Consider the following 26,801-nt stretch of genomic DNA (forward strand, 5'->3'; position numbering starts at 1 on the left):
TAATTCCTAGGTGGCAATTTAAATGCCATCAGGCTGTCTATAAATAACTTATTCTCGGTTTACAATTCAAAAGACACCAACTGTTACTCTGGCTAGCAGTGTCTACTTTTAATTACAGACCATTAATAAAAGAAATCGTGTTGATTTTACAAGTCCAGTTGAAATTCACAGGCCTTAACATTTCGCACTAGGGAGATGAATATTTTTGAACGTAACATTTACCCTAAAAATTTTTTCTACACTGGAACGTATCCTAATACTGTACAAACGAGTTGCTTTTGTTGTTGTTTTAATAATGAGTATCTTCTTAGGAAATGCAGTGATACCTAAATTCTGGTTTAGTTATTTTACATTTTCACATGCTTCGTGTCCCTGGACAAGCTAAATCAAGGGATTACGCTAGATTTATTGTCGTTTTCAGACTTCAAGTTCCGATCCATCAGAGGGTTACTAAGCCAATTTAGTGGGTTGTGAAATGAAAGAGATTACAATAGAAATAAGTGCATGAAATAAGGTTCAGTGCTGTTTAACAAAACTTAGTTTGAAAAAAAAAATGTGCGTGTGTATGTGGCGTGGGGGGGAGGCGGGTATTGCAGCTGTGATGTAAGATGCATTCTCTTACTATACACAGTGGTCAGAAAAAAATTTGAAGGCCACTGACCAAGAAGATGACCTCTAAGATTTCTTTCCATTACACTCAAATTCTACGATTCCAATGACTTCCACAGCCCCTATGTTGACTCCCAGAGGGTCCTCACAGCTCTCCCCTCATCACCATCCCATATTATTTTAGTTCCTGTGTCTTGAACGGCTCCTCCATTCTGGGCTTTTCCACAGGGATTCGAATAGAGCCACAGGAAAAAAAAAAAAAAGGAAATGAAACGATGTTCTAATTAAACAGACTGACCGCAGCACCAACAAATCCAATATATTAACAGTAAATGCTAGCTAGATGGAGTTCCTGAGTGGTGCAAAGAGTTAATGCACTCAGCTGCTAACCAAAAGACTGGAGGTTAGAATCTACCCAGAGGCACCTCAAAAGAAAGGCCTGGCAATTTATTTCTGAAAAATCAGTCACTGAAAACCCTATGGAGCACAGTTCTCTTACACACATCGGGTCACCACGTGTGCAAATCAACTCAACAGCAACTGTGTGAATGCAGATTCTCAAGATACAGACCCCAGGCTATTAGTCACTATCCAGTCAAATTTCTATCATTATCTCTGCCAGGTTCGAGGTTGTTAGAAACAATGTCTTTAGCTTGAAATAATAGTTTAGCCTCCCTTTTCTAACCTGTATCTAAATACCATGACAGTTTTAAACGCGTCAGAGCCCTGCTCCACAGCAGCAGAGAACATAAGCATCTCCTATGTGCTCTTGATTTGGTTCTGATGTGACCATCCAGAATGTAGTTGATGGATTCAGCTAACTAACCACCAAAGAGAAAGGGCTCATTACTTTCGGTAATTAGTTTTTCAACGTTCACATTCACATACATGATACTTTACATAGTATTTCTCAAACTCCAGTATTGTAAAAGCCATCTTTAAAGGGGAAAAAAGTTCTTGTGAATCCCTAATATTGACTTATATCAATTTTACATTGTTTAACTCTTATACAACTCTGAAACCACAACAAATAGTCAACTTTAAAACTGCAAATTAAAATCCAAGGTTCTTTTCAATCTCACATGTCTATATTATTGCCTGAAGGAATTCCACCTCAAGACTGTAAGTAGACATACCAGCTTCAGACACAAGACTACCAGGGTTTCCAACCTGCCACCTGACCTACCAGTTTCAGACACAAGACTGCCAGGCTTTCCAGCCTATCTCCTGACCTGCTACAACTGCATGAACCACATCGTAAAATCAAGTCATTCATTCTCATTTTCTCTTTCTCTCTCTACTTATGTATTTTTTTAGTTCTGTTTCTTTGGGGAACCTTGTCCAACTAAGGCTTTTATATGGATGGTCAGAAGTTTTCTCCCAGGCACCATCCTCAGCACAGCCAGGAGCTGGAGAGAATGTGATTTTTCTGTCCATCTCACTTCTGTGGCCGATTCCTCTTCAGTTTCTTCATTCCTTTTCTATCACAAAGTTACAGTCAGGTCTGGAACATCATGGAACCCAATCGTATGCTGATGGGTCAAGCAGGATTCTAGAGTCCTGTTTATTATAAAAATCCAGTTCTCCTGGGTTAGGCAAGGACTGCAGAGGCAGCAACATATCTTTAAGATATTCTAGGGCAAGAAGAGAAGGGCAATGGTGGTTCAGTGTTAGAATTTTCACCTTCCATGTAGGAGACCTGGGTTTGAGTCCTGGTAAACACACCTCATGCACAGCCACCATTCATCTGTCAGTGCAGGCTTGTGTATAGCTAAGATGCTGAACAGGTTTCAGGGGAGCTTCTAGAAGACTAGGAAGAAAGGCTTGGTGATCTACCTCCAAAAATCAGCTGATGAAAACCCTATGAATCAGACCTGTTTCGTTCTACTGTCCATGGGTTTGCCGTGAGTTGGGTGCCTACTCAACATCAGCTAACAACAACAGCATTACTGTCTGTCATGGACTGAACTGTGTGCCCCAAAAATATGTCAACTTGGCTAGGCCATGATTCCCAGTATTGTATGGTTGTTCTCCATTTTGTGATCTGATGTAATTTTCCTATGTGTTGTAAATTCTAATCTCCACCTGTGGTTAATCAGGCAAAAATAGGGTGGGATCCAACACCCTTACTCAGATCACAGCCCTGATCTGATGTAAGGGGAGTTTCCCTAGGGTATGGCCTGCATCACCTTTTATGTTACAGGAGATAAAAAGAGAGAGAAGGGAGCAGAGAAATAAGGACCTCGTACTGCCAAAAAAGAAGAGCCGCGAGTGAGCCTGTCCTTTGGACTCAAGGTCCCTGTGCTGAGAAGCTCCTAGACCAGGAGAAGACTAATGACAAGGACCTTCCCTGAGAGCCAACAAAGACAGAAGACATGCCCCGGGAACTGGTGCCCTCAATTCGGACTTCTAGCCTCCTAGACTGTGAGAGAATAAATTTTTCTTTGTTAAGGCCATCCACTTGTAATATTCCTGTTATAGCAGCACTAGGTAACTAAGACACTGTCCAAAGCGCACCATAGTACTTTTGGTCTACCATCACTTACATTAGTTCTTCGTTCCTTCTCTTCTCTCCATCTGCTAATGGCTTCCAAACACCTTAGAATAAAATCCAAAGTCCTTACCATGGCAGCCTGTAAGGCCCTAGGATTCTGGCCCCTGGTTCTCTCTGTGAACTCATTCTTTCCCACACTCGTCCTCCCACATCCCCCTCAGTCACATTGGCCCGCACTCATGCTCCTGAGCCTCTGCGCGTGCAATACAGCTAGATCACATCAGCTCAGTTCACTGCAGAAATATTTTCACTGGTATTACTTGACCTTTGCCCTTGGTAGTTTGAAAGACTGACTTCAAAAGTAAAGATGTTTTTGCACCTCCTATAAAACAGTCTCATTACTCAACTCACCTATAAACCATCTCATTACTCACTCATTGTATGAAAGCTATTCTACTAACTGTCAGGTTAGAGTCCTAAAGGTATAAAGAAGTCGGCTTGTTTGCAAGCAATTGGGCTTACAGTCCCTAGATGTATTCTGTCAAGAAGGAAATATTCTCCTCTATGCTGATAAACCTTCTATTTTCTTCTCCAAGAGACCAGTTTTGAACATACCTAAAAAAAAAAAAAAAAGGCTGAAGCCTTAATTATCTTTATTAGTAGCCTAGTAACCAAGGGACAGCAAAAAAGTTATCTAAGACTACTAGGATCATGTCAAAAGGACTCAGGAGCCATCCTTAATTCACTCCCACTGGCTAATTATGTGGCCATTTGAACTTCAGTAAGGATAACAATTACAATGGATTGAAACCCATCAACTATATTTAAATTTAAAAGTTCATTAAAATCTTCCATCATCTTGAAAACTAGATAATAAGAAGTAAGTGTATTTGTCCTACCTCACCTACATGAACTGTGCTACTGGGTAACCAAAGGCTCTTTATAAAACATTCCAACGAAAACGGGATGACAGATTTAGAATATTGCAATGTCCTGATCCCAGTGAATTAATCATGGATCTAGACAGTGAACAGCAGTGACTGTTAACAGCACAAATAGAGATACAAGCACACATTATGTGTCTCCTGATCAAAGAACACACCACCACTTTGCCAAAAAGACTTAACCTGAGTCTGGCTCTGGCTGAATTTGCAGGAAGTACAGAAGACAGAGAAACACGTTAAAACGTACCTTGAGTATGCAATTGGCAAACTCCGGGCTATGGAAAACTACAGGCCCAGTAGTTTGGCTTCTTGAACAGGTAAATTGTAAGGAAAATACAGGGAAGGAGGGAAACGCCTATAAATGAAAAGAACTTAAGGATATATCTATCTGTATCCACACGTATGTACGTATATATTTTAATGGGCAAGATGGAAAAAGGCAGTGACTGCCTTTAGCAGGCAGGGCAAGTGCATTCTAGTCAGCAGAGCTCCCACCACATCCTAAGGTATTAGAGTGATGGCCTCCTATCTTTATGGTAACCTCACTGTCCTCTGAAGGCATATGAGTTTGTGCTATCTGTCCTCTTTTTTTTTTATCCTCTGTACTAGCAATCAGAGTGAAGGTCAGGGCTAAAATGACAGGGAAAATGTTGAAAACATTTTCATTAGACTAGTGCCAAACAGGTAAGCTGCTTCTTAAACACTGATAAACTTCCTCTTGCCAGACAGTAGTAAGAACTAGGCTACCCATTATGTTCCCAATGGCTGCTGAGAATCAGCACCAAATTTAGTGCTCCTGCAGACTCCTCAGCTTCTTTTCAACTTCGATAGTCTGTTTGTTTGTGTGTATGTAGAGAGTTATGAACCACCTTAAAATCTCTTTGCAATTAGAATATAAGCTAGTAAATACATAGAATTATATTGTTAGGATGACATAATTTTATCACCAACGTTCAGAACGCTGCTTTGAAATAATGAGAACACTGAGGAACATATAGGTTGGTCTGTTTTCTTCTCTCTCTGACATCTGAAAGACAACCAGGTATACAACAGGAAGTAAGCAATTAAACTTATAAAGTTGATTTCCTATCTCAGCAAGTCAACCATTTTCACCACTGTAAACAATTCCTACCTAGATTTAAACAGTACTCTTACTGGGTTTTTCACCAGTATCCCCAGCAATATTTTAGGTAAATCTACCTCTTTTGGCTGTAATTCGTGGATAGCTAAATGCAACTGTCCTTAAAATTCAGTATCTTTCCATAAATAACTTTAAGTCATTATCTTGAAAACAAAGTATTAAAAATGATAATGTCACAAAAATGTTCACTGACCTATTTTTCAATAGCGTATGCCAAACAATTAAAAATGATACACCAAGGCACAACAATTGGTATCTATGCGCTTGGATGGAATGAGAGGGGAAGAAGGACGGTCAGGAATAGGAGGAGGATGTGGATGTTCGTGGCTAGTTGCCTCCACGAACAACTAACTGCCTCCTCTGCCATGTGACCAGAAGGGCTGGATGGTGCCCAGCGACCACTACTAAATATTTTGATAAAACATTCCATAGATGAATCCTGATCAAAACGGACAAAATGCAGAACAGAATTTCAAATTTTCATGAACTTCAGACTTTCTGGAACCAAGGGTGGCTAGATGAACCCCTGAAACTATTGCCCTGTGAGATTCTTTAAACCTTAAACCAAAAATATCCCCTGAAGTCTTCTTAAAACCAAATAATAGTTTGGCTTAACTAGTAAAAAATGTCGGCCTTCAGCATGCTCTTTTAAGAAATATCTATATGGGATCAAATTGACAACAGCAACTTGAAAGATTAGACTGGAACCTTAGTGGGCAGTGAGTTTATGTTAAGGCGGGAGGAACACCTCAGAAAAGGAAGATGAAAATGGTTGCACAACTTGAAGAATGCAATCAAGGTCACTGAACAACTGTACATGTACAAACTGTTGAGTTGGGGTATGTTTTGCTGTGTATAGTCTCAACAACAACAAAATTAATTTCTTTAAAAAAGAGTTACTTCAGAAGAAAATGGTTAAGTGAAGGCTTTATTTGGTTCTTTAATTCAAAATATTTTCTTAAACATATTCACAAAGTTTTAAATTTGAATTCTAGCTGAAATGTTTCACTATCAAAAATGTTGATTCACAGCTTTACAACAAAGCTTCAAATCAGATAGTGTAAGTTTTCCAACTTTGTTCATTTTCGGAACTGTTCAGGCTGTTCTAGGTCCTTTGTACATCCATATTCATTTTAGAAGCAGCTCTTCAATTTCTACAAAATGGACACCAGTCCGTGAATGTTGTACCTCTCTCCATTGATTTATGCTCTTTCACTTCTTTCAGCAGTTTTCTGTCCTTCTCAGTTTAATGCATTCATAAATACTTCATGCTTTTAATGTTACTGTAAATCATATTATTTTAATTTTTTTTCCCTAATTGTTCACTGCTTCTTGTTCTTATTGTTGTGTGCTGTCTAGTCCATTCTGACTCATTATGGACCCTACAGGACAGAGCAGAATTGCCTTACAGGGTTCCCAAGGAGCAGCTGGTGGATTTGAACTGCCGACCTTTAGGTGAGCAGCCTGACCCCTTGATCACTTCACCACCAGGACTCCAATTGTTCACTGCTAGTACACAGAAATACAATTGATTTTAAAATATGAAGTTGTATCCTATAAACAAAGCCATTGCTGCCAAGTCAATTCCGACTCATAGCAACCCTACAGGACAAAGTAGAACTGCCCTATAGGGTTACCAAGACTGAAATCTTTATGGAAGCAGACTTCCACATTTTTCTCCCATGGAGTAGCTGGTGGGTTCAAACTGCTGGCATTTTGTTTAGCAACCAAGCACTTTAACCACTGCACCATTAGGACTCCTCTTGTATCCTATAACCCTGCTCAATTTATTAGTTCCAATAACATATATATAGGGAGTCCCTGGGTGATGCAAAAAGTTAAGCACTTGAAAACCCTATGGAGCAGTTCTACTCAGCATACACGGGTTGCCATGAGTCGGAATCTACTTGAGAGCAACTAACAACAAGCATATGCATGGGTTTCTTGGGATTTTTCTTCTACATACATGATCATGTCATTTGTAACTAGAGAGTTTTACTGCTTTCTTCAGCTTGCCTTATTGCACTGGTTAGGACCTCCAGCATAATGGTGAATAGCACTTATGAGATTGTAAACTTTGACTTGTTTCTGACCTTAGGAGAAAAGCGTTCAGTCTTTCACCAATAAAAAAAAAAAAATTTTTTTTTTTTTTTTTTTTTAACCATTAAAGTAGACCATTAAGTATAGGTTTTTCATAGTTGAGGAGTTCTGTCTTTTCCGAATTTGACAGGACTTTTATCATGAACCTTTTTGCTGGTTGCTGCCCAGTCGATTCTGACTCATGGTGATCCCCTGTGTGCAGAGTAGAACCACTCCATAGAGTTTTCAAGGCTGTGACCTTTCAGAAGCAGCTCACCAGGCCTGTCTCCTGGGGCACCTCTCGGTGGGTGTGAACTGCCAACCTTTTGGCTGGTAGTCAAGTGTTTAACCGTTTTTGCCACCTAGGGATCTGGATTGGTGTAGAATTTTGTCAAATGCTTTTTCTGCATCAGTTGAGATGATCATGTGATTTTTCTCCTTTATTCTGTTAATACAGTGAACTATGTTAAACCGCTTCTACATTACTGGAATAAACCCTGCTCCCGTGGGTGGCGTAAATGGTTAAGTGCCGGACTACTAACCAAAAGGTTGGTGATTCAAACTCACCCGGAGATGCCTCAAACGTAAGGCCTGGTGATCTGCTTCCAAAAGGGCACAGCCTTGAATGCAGTTCTTTGTACACATGGTGCTGCCATGAGCTGGAATCAACTTGGCAAATAAAAACAACAGTCATGATATACTATCCTTGTAATACATTGCTGAATTCAATTTGCTAATTAATACTATGTTAATTTTTATGTCTATATTCATGAATATTGGTCTGTATTTTTCTTTTCTTGTAATGTCTTTAACTTGTTTGGTATCTGGGTAACGCTGGCCTCATAAAATGACTTGGAAAGTGTTTCCTCCTCTATTTTCTGAAAGAGTTTGTTTAGAATTTGTACAATGTCTTCCTTAAATATTGATAGAATTCAGCAGTGACGCCATCAAAGCTTGAAGTTTTCTTTATAGGAAGGCTTTTAATTATGCGGAAACCCTCGTGGCGTAGTGGTTAAGTGTTACAGATGCTAACCAAAAGGTTGGCAGTTTGAATCTGCCAGGCGCTCCTTGGAAACTCCACTGGGCAGTTCTATTCTGTCCTATAGGGTCACTATGAGTCGGATTTGACTCGACAGCAGTGGGTGGGTTTTTAATTATGCAACCAATTTCTTTAATAGATGTAAGGTTAGTTAAGTTTTCTATTTTCTTACGTCAACTTCAAATCTTTTAACAGAATATAAATTGATAAATATGTAGAATTATAATACTGGGTTGACATGGTATGGTATGAAAAAAATACCAAAAGTGTTACAACAAGAAAATTTTTGAAGAGTAGTGACAAACATGATTTAATTTTTTTTTAATAAATTTAAGAATAAATAATAAAATTACAGATTAGGAAACTCTTCATAGTTACTATTTGAGTTTTCTACCTGGCGTTCTATCTAAAGATTTTTCATTTAAACTAAACACAAAACTTGACATGTTAAAAAAGTTTCTCACAATTTGAAAGGAACAGTTTTGCATTTTTCCATTTCTAACATTATGCTCTATGTATCTTTTCAGAGAGAAATACAAAAGAATTCTCTTCATCAAAAAGACTACACACACAAAAACTACGTCAAAATGCTCACAAATCTTCTGAGCTTAACTAACGAGTCACAACCGTAAGAAGGGTTTCTCCCAATATCACACGCTAAGTAAATGCGATCCTGAGCAATCTGCGGCACTGCCCCTCCCTAGAACCTCACCGTGCTGAGCTCTGGGGACACAACTATGAAGGAGACGGACAGGTTCCTGGCTCCTGACAATGATTACGTCACACCTTCACGTGATTAAAGGGGTGCACACCCATATCCAGGAAATCGTATGCAGAGCAACCCTAAACTGAGAATAAATTAAGAGTATGAATGAAATACCAGAATCCTGAAAGGCTGGTGAGAAATGTTAGAACAATCAGTTGCTGAGGAGGCATTTACGAGTGAGGGTGATGAGTTGAATGAAAAGGCAAGGGGGAGGAGGAGGAGGAGGAAGAACAGGTATTACAGTACGTTTATTTATAGTTAAGGCCCAGTTCCAGAGGGTAACAAAAATCAAACAATAAGTGGGGGAAACGCAAGATGGAGTGCAGCAGTAAGAGAGGCTCTGAGACACTGTACTAGAGTTGAGATTTCTGACGAGTAAAGCCACTATTAAAGGATTTGGAAAAAATTTGTTCTAGGGAGATCATTCTAACAGCTCTGATGATCTATCAGCTGTGTGTAGGACAAATTGCAGTGGGAGTCACTAGAAATAGGGAGATCCATGACTTGTTCACTTTTGCCACCAACAATTCAGTCATTTCTTAGAGTACACAAACTTGGTCTGTATACACACGTTCAATAGGAATTTATTTGTTTTTATAATCTTCCTAGCTTCCTCGCTAGCAAAGCACCACACATTTCAGAGCTTGGGATTTTTTAATTGTGCTACTTAAGAGGGAAATATAAAGTTTAATTCATATGCTATAGGAAAGCACATAGAAATAAAATGTTTTCACCAAAATGAAATCCCTCATGTAAACCAGAACAACTTGCCAGTATACCACCTAAAGGTCTTGCAAATGTTATGAGTGTGCCAGGATTTTTTCCATCCTCCAAACGACATTCTAGACACATTCACTGTGCAATAAGTATTTCTCGTGGCGTCTGCTCGCAAGAAAAAGAGGAGAAAGAAAAAGCATTTCTGTCACCCCACATAGGAACAGAGATACGGTTATGATGGACAGAAGCAGAAATGGTGAGAAGGAGAAATAAAAAAAATTAATCAGAACATTACAAGACATACTAAACACAACTAAAATGACTAACATCTTTCTAAAACGTACTCAAGTTATGGCCATCCTTCTCTAAGAATTCAGGACAAAGTAAATGAGATTTCTAAATCTCAGCAAGATACAAAATAAAAGTATCATTAGAACATCAGAGTTCTGAGAGGTGAGGCTGCTGGGAGCCTATAGCAAACGCTAATTTGGAGGAGGTTAACCCATTTCCCACATCTTAAAACTGATGGGTTGACAAGCAAGTTCTGATCATTTTTCCCCTCTCACGGTGTGTTAATCACAATAAGAACCATTAGACACTGTCTTTGAGGCTCATACTGCAGTAACTGGTATTAATTAAAAAAAAAAAAAAATTAATTAAAATCCCAAATTCAATCTTCCAGGCCCCGAGAGGTCTCCCATTACCTCAAAGAATGTCAAAATTTTAGTTCCAATATTTGTAATAATTATGCATTTATACAAATGCCATGTATTTTAGCAAACGAGAGGTAGAACAAGGGGATACTGTGATATTTAAAATACACAATAACTACACTTTGTAAGTCATTATTTTCCTTACAAAGTTATTAGTTTAGACCATCCTGAGATCAGCTGAACCAAAATAAAAATAATTGTGCCACCACTCTTTATCGCTGTTAAAAAAAAAACCTCACCTATAGAACAATAGCCTTGTTTGCCACAGAAGGAAGTCATTACCATCACATTTGTGGAGAATATAGAGCAAGGTCACTCACTAGGTTTAAAGGATGCAGCCTTACATACTATTTAATAATGCACACAACGGGCTCCATCTAAGGGACCGGTGACATTGATCTATACAGTTTCTAAGAGGTAAGGGAAAGGAAGGAACAAGAAAAATTTTTTTTCTATTAAAGATTGGCAACTTTGGCAAAACAAAGAAATCCAGATCTTTTTAGGGAAAAAAAAAAGGCCCACACACAAAACAATTTCTTGACAAATTCAACAGGAATGTTAAACGATGCAGAGGGTACATCAGCCCCAAAAAGAACACTCATAGCTTTGTAAATGCTTTAAAAAATAGTCGAAATGATCATGATGGCCTTCTCCATTCCTCAGCCACAGCCGGTCAGTTGACATATAATTTTAATGTTTAAAAAACCTTGATCTTTACTCATGTCTCTTCATTTTAAGTAATAGCTAATTCTTCAAGAGATTTATCTCCTCAAGGCTTTGACAATTTACACCTTCACAGGTGAATTCTTTAAAAATAATAATACTCTACTTTGAAAGAGAAATGGGGATAATTAAAATTACTCAGGCTTCTGTGTGTCTGCTTATGCTTGTTCCTGGGTCTGCAAAGCACCTTGCTTCCAACCACCCACCCTCTCTTGCTAAAGGCCTCCTTTTCTTTCTGAAGCTCAGTTTAAATGTCTTAAAAAAGGAAGATTTCTCTCTTAGGTAACATTTCTCACTAAACACTTTACTAAATCAGAGACTCACGGCTTTATTCTTAGGCAGGTAACTCGCAGCCGTGATTTCTAAACTACACTTCAAGCATTATAATCCCATCTTTCCCAATCTGTAACACTCATTCCCAGTGAGAAGGTTCCTATTGGCACAAGTCACGAATGACTTTCTTTCTTTTAATTTAGAATCAATAGACTAGACAATCCATGCCCTGGAATCGAGGTTCTGGAGTTCTGATCCAACACAGGTAGAAGGCTCCCAGCCAATGCACCTCAAGATGTCAGTGGAAGCTTCTGTGTTGCTATTTTAGCAAATTAAAGGTAGATGCTAAACAGGTTTCAGTGGAGCTTCCAGACTAAGACAGGCTAGGTGACCTACTTCCAAAAATGAGCCAATGAAAAAACCCTATGGATCACAACAGTTCAATGCTGTTGTGCTTGGGGTCGCCATGAGTCACTGGGGGCTGATTCAACAGCAGTTAACAACAGACCAAACTGTATTATAACCAAATGGCCATATGCTATACACACAGCATACTTTAAAGGTTTGAATCCCAGTTCTATCACCATCTAACTTACTGTTTGACCTTGGGCAAGTTACTTAATCTCTGGGCATCCCTGTAGTTACAGTTAAACTGAGGGTAACATCAGCACCTACCTCTGAGCGTTTGTTGTAAAGGTTAAATGATGTAAAGCACGCAAAGCCATTAGCACATTATTTGTACACAGTAACTGTTGCTGAGTCAGAACTGACTCGATGGCACTGGGTAGTAACTGTCCAATAAATGGAGGGTATTCTTATTAAACTCACAGACTACGCGTAAATACACAATCACTTTGATTTTTCTCAGCCAGGAAGCTCATTCAAGACTTTCCTTTACTGGTTAAGGTTCTTAAAAAATGAAATTCTCTGCCAATTAATTACTTAAACAGTGAACAGCTGAAAGAGATATAAATAGATCTGTAACAGCTGAACTCTAACACTTACGGGTGTTAAAAATAGTATGCCACTGCCCCGTTACACGAGTATTACTATAAAACAACCACAACCTGTGCACAGAAAGAAAGCAGCAGTTTTGTCTCACAGCATACACTAAAAACCAGTTATGAAAACTATGAAACACTGTAATATGATCTGGGAATTCCCTAACCAAAGTTTATCAAAAGGAAATTACTACCTAGTTCTCACATATATGTAAATACATTTAGGAACATATTATATATTTTAGCTTATCAGGCCATACCTTAACAGTATGAATCAGCTTATTAATAAGCGAAGCCAAACAATATTTAGCAGATGTCATAATTCCACTTCTAAACCTGGGCCCAGTCAAGCCACGGGATAATAATCATGGAAGGCCATAGCTAGCTCTATTAAAAGCTCAAAATGCTACTTGGGACATCTTATAAACTATTAGTAGGACAGGGGTAGGGGTTTTCTCATTACCCCCTCCTATTCAATTTGAATTTTTCATTTTAAAAAACAGGGGGGTATGTATGGGAAGGGTCAACCAAGCACCTAACTCCAAAATTCTCAAGTAACCCAAAAACAGGGAGACAAATTTAGTTACACATTGAGGGAAAAACACACAAAAACAGAATCTGACAGAAAAAAACATCAAAGGAGATGAAAGGCGAAAAAGGTTCAATAAATTCAAGAGGGTTGGTAAACTGGTCATCACCTTGCACACATGCAGAACATGCTTCAGGAATAAAACCACCAACTTTTGAGACATACCTAAGGGTTTTCACAGCTCAATTATTCTTTGTTCTTTCAGATTACAGGACTCAGGTCTGAATGGAACAGCTGCAAGAGCCCATCAGATTTCTTTACCTGGGGGTAATTCAAATTGAGGGACTTGGTGTAACTATGGTCTCCAGGATCCCTGCCCTTTAAATAAAACAGTGTTGTAAAACTGAAAAAGCATAACCTCAACATTTTCCATACCATGGCACACACACAAAATGCTAACATTCATATAGCACGATTTCCAGACAGATTAGATGTACAATATGAAGCAGAAGCGTCAAAAATGATACCAATTTTTTTTTGCCCAAGCATCTTCAAAGGATATAGTTGCTTCCATGTGAGGTGGGAGGGTTGCAGGTGGGAATTTTTTTTGGGGGGGGGTGTTTAGTGGGGGTTGTGGGTGTCAGGAGTTCAACTTTGGACATGTTAAATTTGAGGCATCTATTTGACACCCAGGAGTCTCTGGGTGGTACAAAGGGTTAACACACTGAGCTGCTAACTGAAAGGTTGTACGTAGGTTTGGGTCCACCCAGAAGCACCTTGGGAGAAAGCCCTGACGATCTACTTCTGAAAAATCAGCCACTGAAAACCCTACGGAGCAGAGTTCTACTGTACACACAAGGTGTCACCAGGAGTTGGAGTCGACTCGACAGCAACTAGTTTTTGGCTGATTACACATCCAGGTGGAAATGCCAAGAAGGCAGTTGGATATATGAGCCTAGAGTTCAGGGAAGAAGTCTGGGCTTGAGATATAAATTTGGTATTATCAGCATATACACAGAATTTTAAAGTTATGAGACAGGATGAGATCACCAATGGAGCAAGCACAGACAGAAAAGAGGTCCAAGGACAAATCCCTGGAGCAGTTCAAAGTTTAGAGGTCAGGGAGATGAAGACCAAGCAACAGAAACTTGAAAGAATGCCAGTGAAGTATTAGAACCAAGAGAAAGTGGTGTGTTCTGGAAGCCATGTGAATGACGTCTTCCAAGAAAGGAGGAGAGACCAACTGTGTCAAATGAAGCTGATAGATCAAGGAAGATAAGGGCCAACAACTGACCACTAGAAATAGCAACCCAGAAGCCACTGGTGACTCTGACAAGAAGAGTATAAATGTAGTGGAAAATAATAGCCTGACTGGAAGGTTTCAAGAGAAAATGGAATGAGAGGCCATACATATAGACAAATCTTTGGAGGAGTTCTGCTCTGACGGGAAGCAAAGAAATGAGCAATAGGTAGAAGGGAAAGTGGGGTCTAGAGAATTTTTTTTTAATAAGAGAAAAACTACACTGTTTTATATACTAACAAGAATGATGCAGTAGACAGGAAGGGCACTTGTCCCGACCCTGATGATTTAGAAGCTTCCTGAAGGAATTGTCCCATGCCGAGGCCAGGTAGGCCAAGAGTAAGCCAGAATGAACAGGGACAGAACTGGAACAGCACGGGCAAACAGAAGTAAGAAACAACATAGTGGGATGTAGGGGAGGGCTGACACGACTGAAAATAACAGATGAGGCTAGGCAGGTAAGTGGTTTCCAAGCCTTTCAAGACATATCAAGCAGTACAAGCCTTACCATATAGAGAATAGGGGAGTTAGCACCACAGGGTTTAGGCAGGAATTACTGAGATCAAACTTTTCACTCAGGGAGGGAATGGGTTTGAGAGATACTAGACTAGAGACAGGGAAACCAATTATGAGGCTGCTGAAATAAAGAAATAGTAAGGTACTGAATTAGGACAGTGTTAGAAGTAGTGACGGGGGTTAGTAACAGATCCTATGTGCTCAGTGTTGAGGGCAGCAGTGTCTGGCTTGGGCTACTACGCAGATGACAGTGCTATTGTCTGTGCTTGGATGTATGGGAAAGGTAGTGAATGATTAGGTCCCCAGGTGGCATAAATGGCTTACACTCAGCTACTGACCAATCCGCCAGGCGCTCCTCGGAAACTCTATGGGGCTGTTCTACTCTGTCCTATAGGGTCGCTATGAGTTGGAATCGACTCAGCGGCACTGGGTTACTGGCCAAGAGGCTAGTGGTTCAAATCTACAGTTGTGCAGAAGAAAGGCCTGGTGATCTACTTCTGTAAGATTACAGCCACTAACAACTCCACAGAGTATAGTTCTACTCTGACACATAGTAGGGTCACCATGAGATGAAATTAACTCAATAGCAATTTATTTTTTAAGTAAATGATTAATTTCAGCTTTGGGTATGTTGTTTTTAGGAGTCCCTATAAAGAAACCCTGGTGGTGTAGTGGTTAAGTACTACAGCTCCTAACCAAAAGGTCAGCAGTTCAAATCCACCAGATGCTCCTTGGAAACTCTATGGGGCAGTTCTACCCTGTCCTGTAGGGTCGCTATGAGTCGGAATTGAGTCAACGGCAGTGGGTTTGGTGTTTTTTTTTTTTGGTATAGGGTCACTGGAAACCTGGTGGCATAGTGGTTAAGAACTACGGCTACTAACCAGTTCAAATCCACCAGGGGCTCCCTGGGAACCATATGGGGCAGTTCTACTCTGTCCTACAGAGTCGCTATGAGTCGGGATCACCTCGATGGCAGTGGATTTACAGGGTCACTGGAGCCATGGTGACTCAGCAGTTAAGAGCTACGGCTGCTAACCAAAAGGTAGGCAGTTCGACAACAACGGTTTATAGGGTCACTATAAGCTGGAGTCAACTTGACAGCAAAGGGTTTGGTTTTTTTAAGAGGATATAAAAGTGAGTAAATGTAAACAGGCAGTTGGGTAGAAAACAGATCTCAGGACTCCAGATACATATCTGAAGCGCAGTATTAGCATCTGAGTGGTCTTTAAAATTATTGAAATATATGAAATGATCCAAAAATGACACAGGGAAAATAATAACTGAACTTTTAGAAACATTAACATTTGGGGAGAAATTAATAGAGGAAATGCTTGAAGGAATTTCTGGTAAAACAGTCAGAAAGGTATCAGGAAAAGTAGCACCCGAGAGGCCAGGGAAATAGCCAAGGGCTAATATCGCCACAGTGTAAAAAGAGACGCTGTGCTGACTTACTGATGTCAGCGCCATAGAGCTGGCTCTGACTCAGGGCAGCCTGACGTGTAACAGAACAAAACGCTGCCCAGTCTTGCACCATCTTCATAATCATTGGTATGTTTGATTACACTGTTGTGGCCAGTGTGTCAATCCATCTCATTGAGGGTTTTTCTCGCCTTCACTGGCCTTCCACTTTACCAAATACGATGTCCTTCTCCAGTGATCGCTCCCACCTAATGACACATGCAAAGTAAGTGACTCGAAGTCTCAGACCATATCCTCTGACCCATAGGGTTTCCATTAGCTAATTTGCAGAAGTAGATCACCAGGTCTTTCTCCCTAGTTTGTTTTAATCTAGATGCCCTGCTGAAACCTGTCCATCATGGATGGCCCTGCTGGTATTTGAAATATCAGTGGCAGAGCTTCCAGCGTTATAGCATCACGGAAGCCACCGCAATACAACAAACTGACAAACAGGTGGTAAATCACTACATATAGATTATTTATAGTTGCTCTACACAAAGAAATTTGGTAATATATTTTTAAATAAACCAAAAATTATTGTCAAGCATAACAAAAACAGCAAAATGTTTACTTATTACACTTTCTGACTTCTTCTTTGTTACATGTTACTTTACCTATGACCTCAAGTAAACTCAAATACTAAAAGTATAAAAATCTAACAGCTAGTAAAGTATGAGAACCAAGAGAAAGTGGTTCTTATAACATCCTTATGGTGGATGAATGATATAGAAACCTATAATGCTAGCAATTAGGCAAAAAAATAATTTCAATAAAATAAAAATATAGCAAAAAAGGAAAAAAATCTTTGATAACTTGAAAGATACAGAGGGAAATCAACAAAGGAAGAATCATTTTCCATTTCTTGCTTTTAGCTCTATTTTATCACTGAGTTTTTGGCAAACAATTTGTCAAATGTAAAATCACTTACTCTTGGATGAAGGTACTGTACTGTACTGTACTGTACTGCACTGACAGTGACTCGTAAGTGTTTGGACCCACCCATACAGGAGAACTCCACAAAGAACTTTTAAAAAATTCAACAGGAAGCATACTTTCAGATAACCACCTAGACTGAAATCAGTAAAGAGGAGAAAGGACATGGCGGAATTATTTACTTGGAACAGGAAATCTTACTGGGGATACAGTGGGGGGAGCTCCCAAGTTGTGAGTCACTGGATTAAAGAACAACAGGAGCCAGGATTTAGCCAAGGCTTGAAAGGCAGAGTTCAGACCATAGCAGAGCAAACATGCAGCTCTCTGGGCCAGAAAGAATAAAAGCTGCGCTGGGTTAGGGCCTCCAGAGTTTGCGGGAGTCATGGAGACAAGGAACAGAGAGGAAGGCATGACCAGGCCCAACTTCAGCACAAGGGAAAAATCTGCAGCTGTTGGCTTACCTTTTGGTTCATTCTGTCCTTTAACAATTTACTATGAAAACATTTTAATTACATTCAAGGAAACCAAAATGAAAGTTACTTCAGAATCTCACTGCTCCAAGGATTGGGCAGGCTTTGTCACGCTGCTTCACATACAGACTAGAGCAACATACAATGCTAATGCCACTATCACAACCTTTCTGCCACTGGATATTTTTGATTTTGCTAGTTTAATGTAATAGCCAATTTGTAAAATATTTATTTCTGTGGTTACAAGCAAAAATGAATGTCTATTTATTACACACGTTCATTATGAATGAACTGACTGCTTGATACACTGGCCTGTCTATCTATAATAATCTTGACGTTTCCTTTTATGTTGGAAAGGGTTCTTTATGTGTTATATTTATTCATTTCTCTGTCACAATGTTTCTGTCACAACGAATGCGAATAACGCCCCACTTCCCTTTCTGTCATTTCCCAGGGAGCCAGAGTGTCCAATGTTTGCACAGACTCAGTTTTAGGCTCTAGGAGTTGCTCATTTATCACTAAATCCTGAGGTGGTTTCCATGATCACTCAGTCATGCTGTATGTAGAACGTTTTACTTCTTTGCTCCAGCCATTCCACTTTAACCTCATACATCATTTAATTTTATGTTTTTCTCTCAAGCATAGTGCTATCAGGTATCTACCCAAAGGAAATGAAAGACACAAAACTTGAACAAAAACGCCCATATTAGCATTGATGATAGTAACTAAAAACTGGAAGCAATTCAAATGGCCATCAACCACTGACTAGATAGACAAAATATGGTATATCACCAGTAAAAATGAACTACTGATATGTTCTACAACATGGATGAACCTCAAAAACATGATGCTCAGTGAAAGAAGCTGCACAAAACTAAAGACTACATATTGTACGATTCCATTTACTTGAAATTTCTGGAAAATACAAATCTACAGAGACGGAAAGCAGATCAGTGATTGCCTGAGGTTAGGAGTAGACGTGAAAACTGACTGCAAATGAGTACAAGGAAATATGGGGGGGGGGGGGTGATGGAGGAAATGTATTACAGCTGGATTGTAGTGATGGTTGCAAATTTGTATAAAATTTACTATAAAATCATTGATTTCAAATAAACACAACTTAATAACTGGTGAATTTTATGGAATGTAAAATTATGCCTCAATAAAGTCATTTTTAAAAATCCAATGAACAGAGGAAGGAGAAAAACAACAGTATATAATATACACAAACATTTAAACATATTAAATAACCTTGAAATATAAAAAGTTAAGGAATTTTGTTTGTTTCTTTAAAAAGTAGCAAAAAGTGTTTTAAATAATAAATATTTAGTGCTTGCAAGGGTGCCACAAGAAAGATTTTCACAAGCTGGTGATGGGTGTCTAAATGGGCATATCCTGTCCAGAGAGGAGTTTGGCAATGTGTACCAAGGGTGTTTTAAAAAAGTGCCCTCTGATCCACTCGTGAGAATTCAGCCTAAGGGAGTAATCAGAAATATAGATAAAGATTTATGCAGGAAGATATTCAGCAAAACACAATTTATAATAGTCTAAAAAATGGAAACTATGCAAATATTCAACAATAGAAAGAAGATTAAGGAAATGACAGTCCACCCATGAATATATCATGCAGCCTGAAAAAAACGTCTGTGGGCCCACAGCGCAGCACACACTGTCATCTCCATCCGGTCACAGCTGCACTTGAAGGGGACCAGAGGATGCCAGGGACTGGCTGTTTGGGCATTTAGGAGTCACGGCCACCACCACCTGTGTGTAACCAGGTACTGCCCAGAAGGCAGCTAGCAGAGTGCTGGTAGCATCTTATAACTCTGCAAATGATGTTACATTTGAAATAAGAAATGCGATCTTCAGTGGTTAGAAGAGGGTCTAGCCTCACAACGGTGCTCGCCAAGAAGGATGGTCTCAAATACTACAGGGTGATGAAGGCTGTTCGCCTAACGGAAGTAAAGGCAGATCAGCTGCATAAACAGAAAATTATTTACGGTTTCTGTCCCATGTGTGACGATCAGGAAGTTTGTTTTGTGGGCCTTGATGCTTCAACTCCCATGGATCATCACATCACAGCCTGGCAGGCTCATGGCTTTAGCTTTGCTTGTAGACTTTCTGTTCCAGAAAGTCTTACATAGCTCACAAGACATGAAGAAGAGATTGTACTAAAGGATAGATGCATAAGTATGCCAAGAACTTCCACGGAAGCAAAGATGTTGTTGGAACTCAGGGGCCCCCGGGAACTGGTATTGCTCTGACCTGTAAGCATAATGGAAGAGATGAGGTCTGCTTGACTTTATACAATGATGGCATTGCTAACCAGGGTCAGACAGCTGAAGCTTGTAATATGGCAGCTTTGTGAAAATTACCTTTTATTTTCATCTGTGAGAATAACTGCTATGGAATGGGGACATCTGCTGAGAGAGCAGCAACCAGCACTGATTACAAGAGAGGCAATTTTATTCCTGGACTAAGAGTAGACGGAATGAATGCTTTGTATGCCCAGGAGGCAACAAGGTTTGCAGCTGCCTATAGTAGTTCTGGAAAGGGGCTCACACTGATTGAGCTGCAGACTAACCATTATCATGGACACAGATCCTGGGATCAGTAATCATACACAAGAAGTTCAAGACATAAAATTAAGAGTGACCCTATTATGTTTCTCAAAGACAGAACAGTAAACAGCAACCTTGCCAGTGCTGACGAATGAAAGGAAACTGATGTTGAAGTGTAGACGTGGCCCAGTTTTCTACAACTGATCCTGAGCTGCCTTTGGAAGAACTAGGCCATCATATCTACTGCAGTGATCTACGTTTTGAAGTTCATGATGCAATCAGTGGATCAAGTTGATCATTTAAAGGAAAACTGTACATTTATTATTATGGCTGTCTTAGTTTCTTAGTGCTGCTATAATAGAAATACCAAAAGTAAGTGGCTTTAATAGACAAATTTATCTTCTCATAGTTTAGAAGGCTAAAAGTCTAAATTCAGGGCATCAGCTCTAGGGGAAGGCTCTCTTAGTCCTCCTTCTCTAGGCTTCTCTAGCAGTTCTTGGAGCCTTGGAAATCTCCACATGGCATCCACGTTTCTCCCATTCCTGCTTACTTTCTTCTGTGCCTAATCGCTCTTACGTCTCAAAACTGGTTGGTGTAAGATATACCCTATACTGATTAACATGACAGGTCTAAGAGTTAGGATTCCAACACATATGTTGGTGGGACACAATTTAATCTATAACAATGTCTTCAACGGAACATCTGGAGTCAATTTTAAGAAACAATTTGTGTTCTTAGCTTCGTTAAGGAGGACTAAACCTTATAAAACAAACAAAAAATGTCTGTGAATGTGTTTATGCTATGCTATAAAGTAAAAAAAAGTTGAAAAAAATTTAATGGGTTCCAAAGGTCCAGTGGTGCAGTGAAAAGTATATCTCCTTCCCAATGTCCCAAGGCTACCCAATTCCCCTCCACAGAAGCAAACATGTTACCAGTCTCATATATATATAAAGTGGAAATCTTTAACTAAAACAAAAAGACAGCTCAAGACGTTTAAAGGAAAACTCCAACTAAATTCTTACATTCCAACAAATAAACTGTAGGGAGAAATATAAACACTATGTGATTAATAGGAATCAAGTAGCAGAAGATACAAAAAGTACACATGTGGGGAATTTGGAGGTACTGAATTAAATCCCTGGGAAAACAGGATAAAATGTTTGTTATGTAGAGTAGGAATTCTCTCACGTTTATACTTACACAAACAATTCCTAAAATAAAAATCTGATTCCTCAAGCAAGTAGGGTTCTCTCTTCCCTTGTCAATGTGTCACAAAGCTGTCTTGGGTTGGTTTTACCTAACTGTCAAGTCAGAAGACACTACCACGTCCTTCCTGTTACGGGGGTTAGCCAGGTATGTTTTATCAATGAAAAGTTTTTATAATTGGAGGAAGATATCCTCTAATATCTGTGACAAGTAGCATATTGCATCCCTTAGCTTTTGCTTCCTGGCAATGTTGCTTTACTAATTTATTTTTTAATACAGAACTAATGACCCCTATAGTGGGGCTGCCTGCTATCGCTACACCATGCAGAGAAGGACAGAGCTTCTGAAGATTTAAAAGTAAACGTATTAAAACATAATTTTTATTCCTACCACAAGCAGGGAAAATATAATCTTCTTCATTATGACTGTCACTATAAACTGCTGTACCACAGAGTGACTTGCTCACAGACAAAAATTTCCAAAGCAACGCAACAGCTGAGTCATTATTCACTGAAAACTTAATTAAGTTGCTCATATAGTCAGTGAAAGAAAATGATATAATATTATGAAACGCATCTATTTCTGCAGTCTTTGTACAGGGTTCCAAAAATGAATTTCAACGTGCTTGCCAATTTTAGAAGTAATTTTCACATACTCAGATTTATCTTTTAACAGCATTTGGACACATACTTTCTCTGAGGTTAAATTCAGTAACATCTGTGCACCAACTGAGCTACACCAGAGGTCACACTATACCAATTTCTAGCTGAGTTTATGCTATAATGTTAGCTTTGCCTGGAACAGACTAGTCAATTGAGCTGTAAGATTCCCTTGAGCTTTATGCCATTTTCTAACTTTAAAATTCAAACATCAGATGAAGAAAACTAGGTACAACCTACCAGCCCATGCAACTTAATTACAGAAAGATTAAACTGCACCTAAATTAGCTTCAGAACAAAGAACGAAAAAAGACTGTACAAAATTAAGTATGAGATTTTTAGTGCCAAAAAGTTATATAAAATACCGTCATTCGTGAGATAACTGAGGGCCTCAGAGAAGCTGCTAACACAAGAACACAAAACAAGTAAGCAAAGCTGGGGGAAAAAAAACAAACCCGTTGCCGTCCAGTCGATTCCGACTAATAGCAACCCCACAGGACAGAGTAGAACTGCCCCATACAGTTTCCAATGAGTACCTGGTGGATTCGAACTGCTGACCTTTTGGTTAGCAGCCAAGCTCTTAACCACTGGCCTATCAGATTAATATCTATATGACATTCCATAAATTTTATCTATTTAACCACAGCTCTACTGAATATATGACACATTATTTGCAATTAATCTGTGATGAAATTGTTACACACACCTTTATGCAACATCTCTGATTACGTTCTTATATTTAGTCATAGAAACGACACTACTAAGTTAAAGGGTATAATAGCTAACACTTACATGGTGCTTACTATTGCCAAAACTGTTCTAAGTGCTTCACAAATATTAGGTATTTAACCTTTGCAACAACCTTTGAAGGAGGAAATAAACACCCAGAGAGTACAAGTGATTTGCTCAACATCATACAGCTATAAAGTGAAGCCAACATTGACTCCCAGGTGGTGGGGTACAGGATCTATGCTTTTAATCACTATGCTAACCAAACCAGACCAAACACGCTGCCATTGAGTCCATTCCAACTCATAATTTAATCCCATGATGCCAAGTTCCCTAGAAGTTTACTTCAAATGTACAAAAATCATCTGAAAGTGTGTTACACTTGGAGGGGTGTGCATGTGCGCACACGCGTGTGTAAAGGAAGCAAAAGACAGAAGAAATATAGCTGGGTGAGGCTATTCTTATTTTTTTCTTTTTACACTATTTTCCAAATTCTTGCCACAGTAAAGAGGTCATGATGGAAATGGGCATAATAAACAGGTCAAAAAAGACCAGTTTTAAAAGGGAGGAATAAATCACTGCTGAAGTGTTTACCTCTTTTTTCTAACAACAAAAAACTTGTTCAAAATTAGCTTTATTATATTCTCAATTTCGCAGAACACTTTTTTTTTTTGATTGTTGTTGTTGTTAGCTACATAGGAAAAGAGTGACCTAAAGGCCATCTGCATTAGAATCACCTGAAGCATTTGCTCATAAGAAAAAAGCTTCCTGGGCCCACAACCAGAAATGCTGGTTGAACATGTCTGAGGTAGGGCCTAGCAACCTGTGTTCCAGTAAGCATCCCAGGAGACTCAAGTCTGAGAACTACTATCCTGATTTTTTAAAAAAGTAGAACATTTAATAAACTTTTCCCATAAAGCTTCTGATAGTTATACTGGTGGGTATTTTAAGTATTAATGGGAAAGCCAAGTAAGAGAGTAATCAAAAATGGTTAAAACTAAATCTTCATGTCCTTAGATTAGGCAATGGCTTCTTAGATATGATACCAAAGACCAAAGGTAACAAAACAAAAATAAGTAAGTTGGACATCATTAAAATTAAAAAATTTTGCACTTCAAAGGACACCATCAAGAAAGTAAAAAGACAATCCATAGAATGGGAAAAAAAATACTTGCAAATCATTTAACTGATAATGAAATTAACTCAAAAAAACTCAATCACATCCAGAATATATAAAGAACTCTTAGAACTCAACAAAAGACAACTCAATTTAAAAAATGAACAAAGGATGTGAGAAGACATTTCTCTAAAAAAAGTAATGCACGGACAATAAATACATGAAAAGATGTTCAAAATCGTTAGTCATTAGAGAAATGCAAATCCAAACCACAATGAGATAACACTTCACACCCACTAGATGGGTACAATAAAGGCAATAACAAACCTTAGCCAGGAAGTGGAGAGATGGAGCCCTCATACACTTATGGTGGGAATGTAAAATGGTATGGTCACTTTAGAAAAGTTTGTCAGTTCCTGAAAATGTTAAACAGAGTTAATATACGACCCAGCACCTCCGCTTCTAGGTATTTACTCACGAGATCTGAAAACATATGTCCACACAAAAGATTGTACACGAATGTTCATAGCAGCATTATTCACAGTAGCCAAAATGTGAAAACAATGCAAATATCCATCAACTGAAGAAGAGATAAACACTATGTGGTAAATCCATACAATGGATTATTATTTGGTAATAAAATAGAATGAAGTACTGATACATGCGACAACATGGTGAACTAAATGATAAAATGATAAAAGCCAGACACAAAAGGTCACATGTTTTACGATTCCATTTATATGAAATGTCCAGAATAGGCAAATCTATAGAAAAAGAAAGTAAATTAGTAGTTGCCAGGAGCTGAAGAGAGGGGAAAATGGAGATTGACTGCTAATGTGTCTGGGGTTTCTTTTTGGGGTAGTGAAAATGTTCTGGAATTAGGTGGTAATGGCTGCACAATTCTGTGGCTATACTAAAAACCTCTGAATTGTACACTTTAAAATATTAAAAATAAACTAAAATAATGGTTAAGAAATCCATGATAAGGATATAAATTTGGAAACAAAGTGCTTTGAAGTGGTAGTTTAAGATTGTAAGTATTTGAATTTTGAGAACAAATCCAGGGAGAAAAGTCAAATGATAGAGAAAGAGTCATTGTGGAAACCAAAGACAATGGAAGAGACAAGGACAGAGATGTGAAAACAATCAGAAAATTAAGAACCAGGAATGTACAGTGTCATGCAAACAGAAGTTTGAAAGGTTTTATTAAAATGAATATTAAGGAAAATGGAAAAGTAAGTTTCAGAGTAGGAAGGAAAAAATAACCACCAAAAGAAAACCATTCGACTCATTTAAGTTCTCTGGATCCCTGGTAGTGCAGTGGTTAAGAGCTTGGCTGCTAACCAAAAAGTCTGGCAATTTGAATCCACCAGCCGTTCCTTGGAAACCTTATAGGGCAGTTCTAGTCTGTCCTATAGGGTCGCTATGAGTTGGAAACGACAGCAACGGGTTTGGGTTTTTTTTTTTTCCCCTTCTGACTTGAAATAATTTAAGTGAAAATTTACCTGTTAGTAAAGAACACAGTTAAGAAGATACATATGTGATGTAAACTTAGAAAACTGAAGAAAGCATGGACAGATTTCACCAAATGCAAAGCAGTAATAATCAGGCTTAAAACTAAAACTTAACCAGAACAGTTTCGAGATACATGAAAGTACTGCTCTTCCACAGCAAAGTTACAGCATGAGATGAACCATGCTGGGTTCCCTGTCAATAAATCAGAAGCGCCCCCATTTGTCCTAAATGGGCTGCAGTGGTGATGAAAGATGGATGACGGCACACTGTGCACTTTAATGCTGGGGCAGGGACTTTGTTTTGTTCAATTGGAATGGTGCTTGGCACATAGGGAGCACTAAGTAACGTTAGCTAAATGAATTGACTGCACTCTGAAATCTGTAAAAGTACTGTACAAGTGTTTTAGGAATTCACATCTAGATTAGGAGGAAGAACTCAGAATTTTAATGGGTGAGGAAGTCACAGATATTTGAGATGTAGAACTAGAGCTTAAGGGAAGAAAAGAATTTCCCTCAAATACCAAACTGACTGAAGACACATAAAAAGCCGACACAACTTGCTTGTGTTGTTAACTGCTTAAATGTATTAATAAATTTCCTTTACTTTTTATACTGTTAGTATAACGAAAAAATTGAGTCGATATACTTCTTCAAGGGTTCACTATTTAAATGGTAATAAATAACCATTAGAACTCATCACAATTAAGTTAAAGGAACATACAATTTAGACAGTAATATTCGCTACAGAAGAAGATACAGTTTAAGTAAAATATAATAGACAAACCAGTATCTAAGAGATCTGAGAAGAAAATACAAAACTGTTAAAAACCTTTTCAGTATTACCTAAACTTAAAACAATGAATACAATAGTGAATAAGACAAAGTCCTCGCCTTGAAGGAATTCAGTCTAATGGAACAGAAAAGAAAAAACCACAACAGTGACAAACGTTACAACTGGGATAATTCCTAGTAACGACTGATTCTGCTAATTTACTTGTAAGTTTACCTGTAGGAAAAAAACACTAATCTTATTTTAAAGCATTATTACCTGTATAAAGTTTCTAATCCTGTCATACAAATAGTAAAATCAATAATATCAAAACAAAAAGTGTTTCACATAAAAATATCACTAAGACGGTTCCATTCAAATATTCAACACAATTATTACAAAATTTTCTTCTTTAAACCAAAGTACTCTATTGTTAGCATAATGACAAATGTCACTGGTTAGTTCATCTCATTTTTCTTTTCAAACAAGATACCTGCAGGTAGTAGGCATGTAATTAAAGCTACAGCTCAAATTCAAACAA

At 38.6% G+C, this 26,801-nt stretch overlaps 1 protein-coding gene and 1 pseudogene across 32 annotated transcripts in view; one reads left to right on the forward strand and one right to left on the reverse strand.

Moving 5' to 3' along the window:
- The window catches only part of SLMAP (sarcolemma associated protein), a 159,762-nt gene that overhangs the window by 90,113 nt on the left and 42,848 nt on the right, over nucleotides 1-26,801 (reverse strand). The gene's annotated exons all lie outside the window — the stretch shown is intronic.
- Nucleotides 15,040-20,837, forward strand: LOC135228506 (pyruvate dehydrogenase E1 component subunit alpha, somatic form, mitochondrial-like; annotated as a pseudogene).

Source organism: Loxodonta africana, chromosome 22 (genome assembly GCF_030014295.1).
Source record: "Loxodonta africana isolate mLoxAfr1 chromosome 22, mLoxAfr1.hap2, whole genome shotgun sequence".
Taxonomy (NCBI): domain Eukaryota; kingdom Metazoa; phylum Chordata; class Mammalia; order Proboscidea; family Elephantidae; genus Loxodonta; species Loxodonta africana.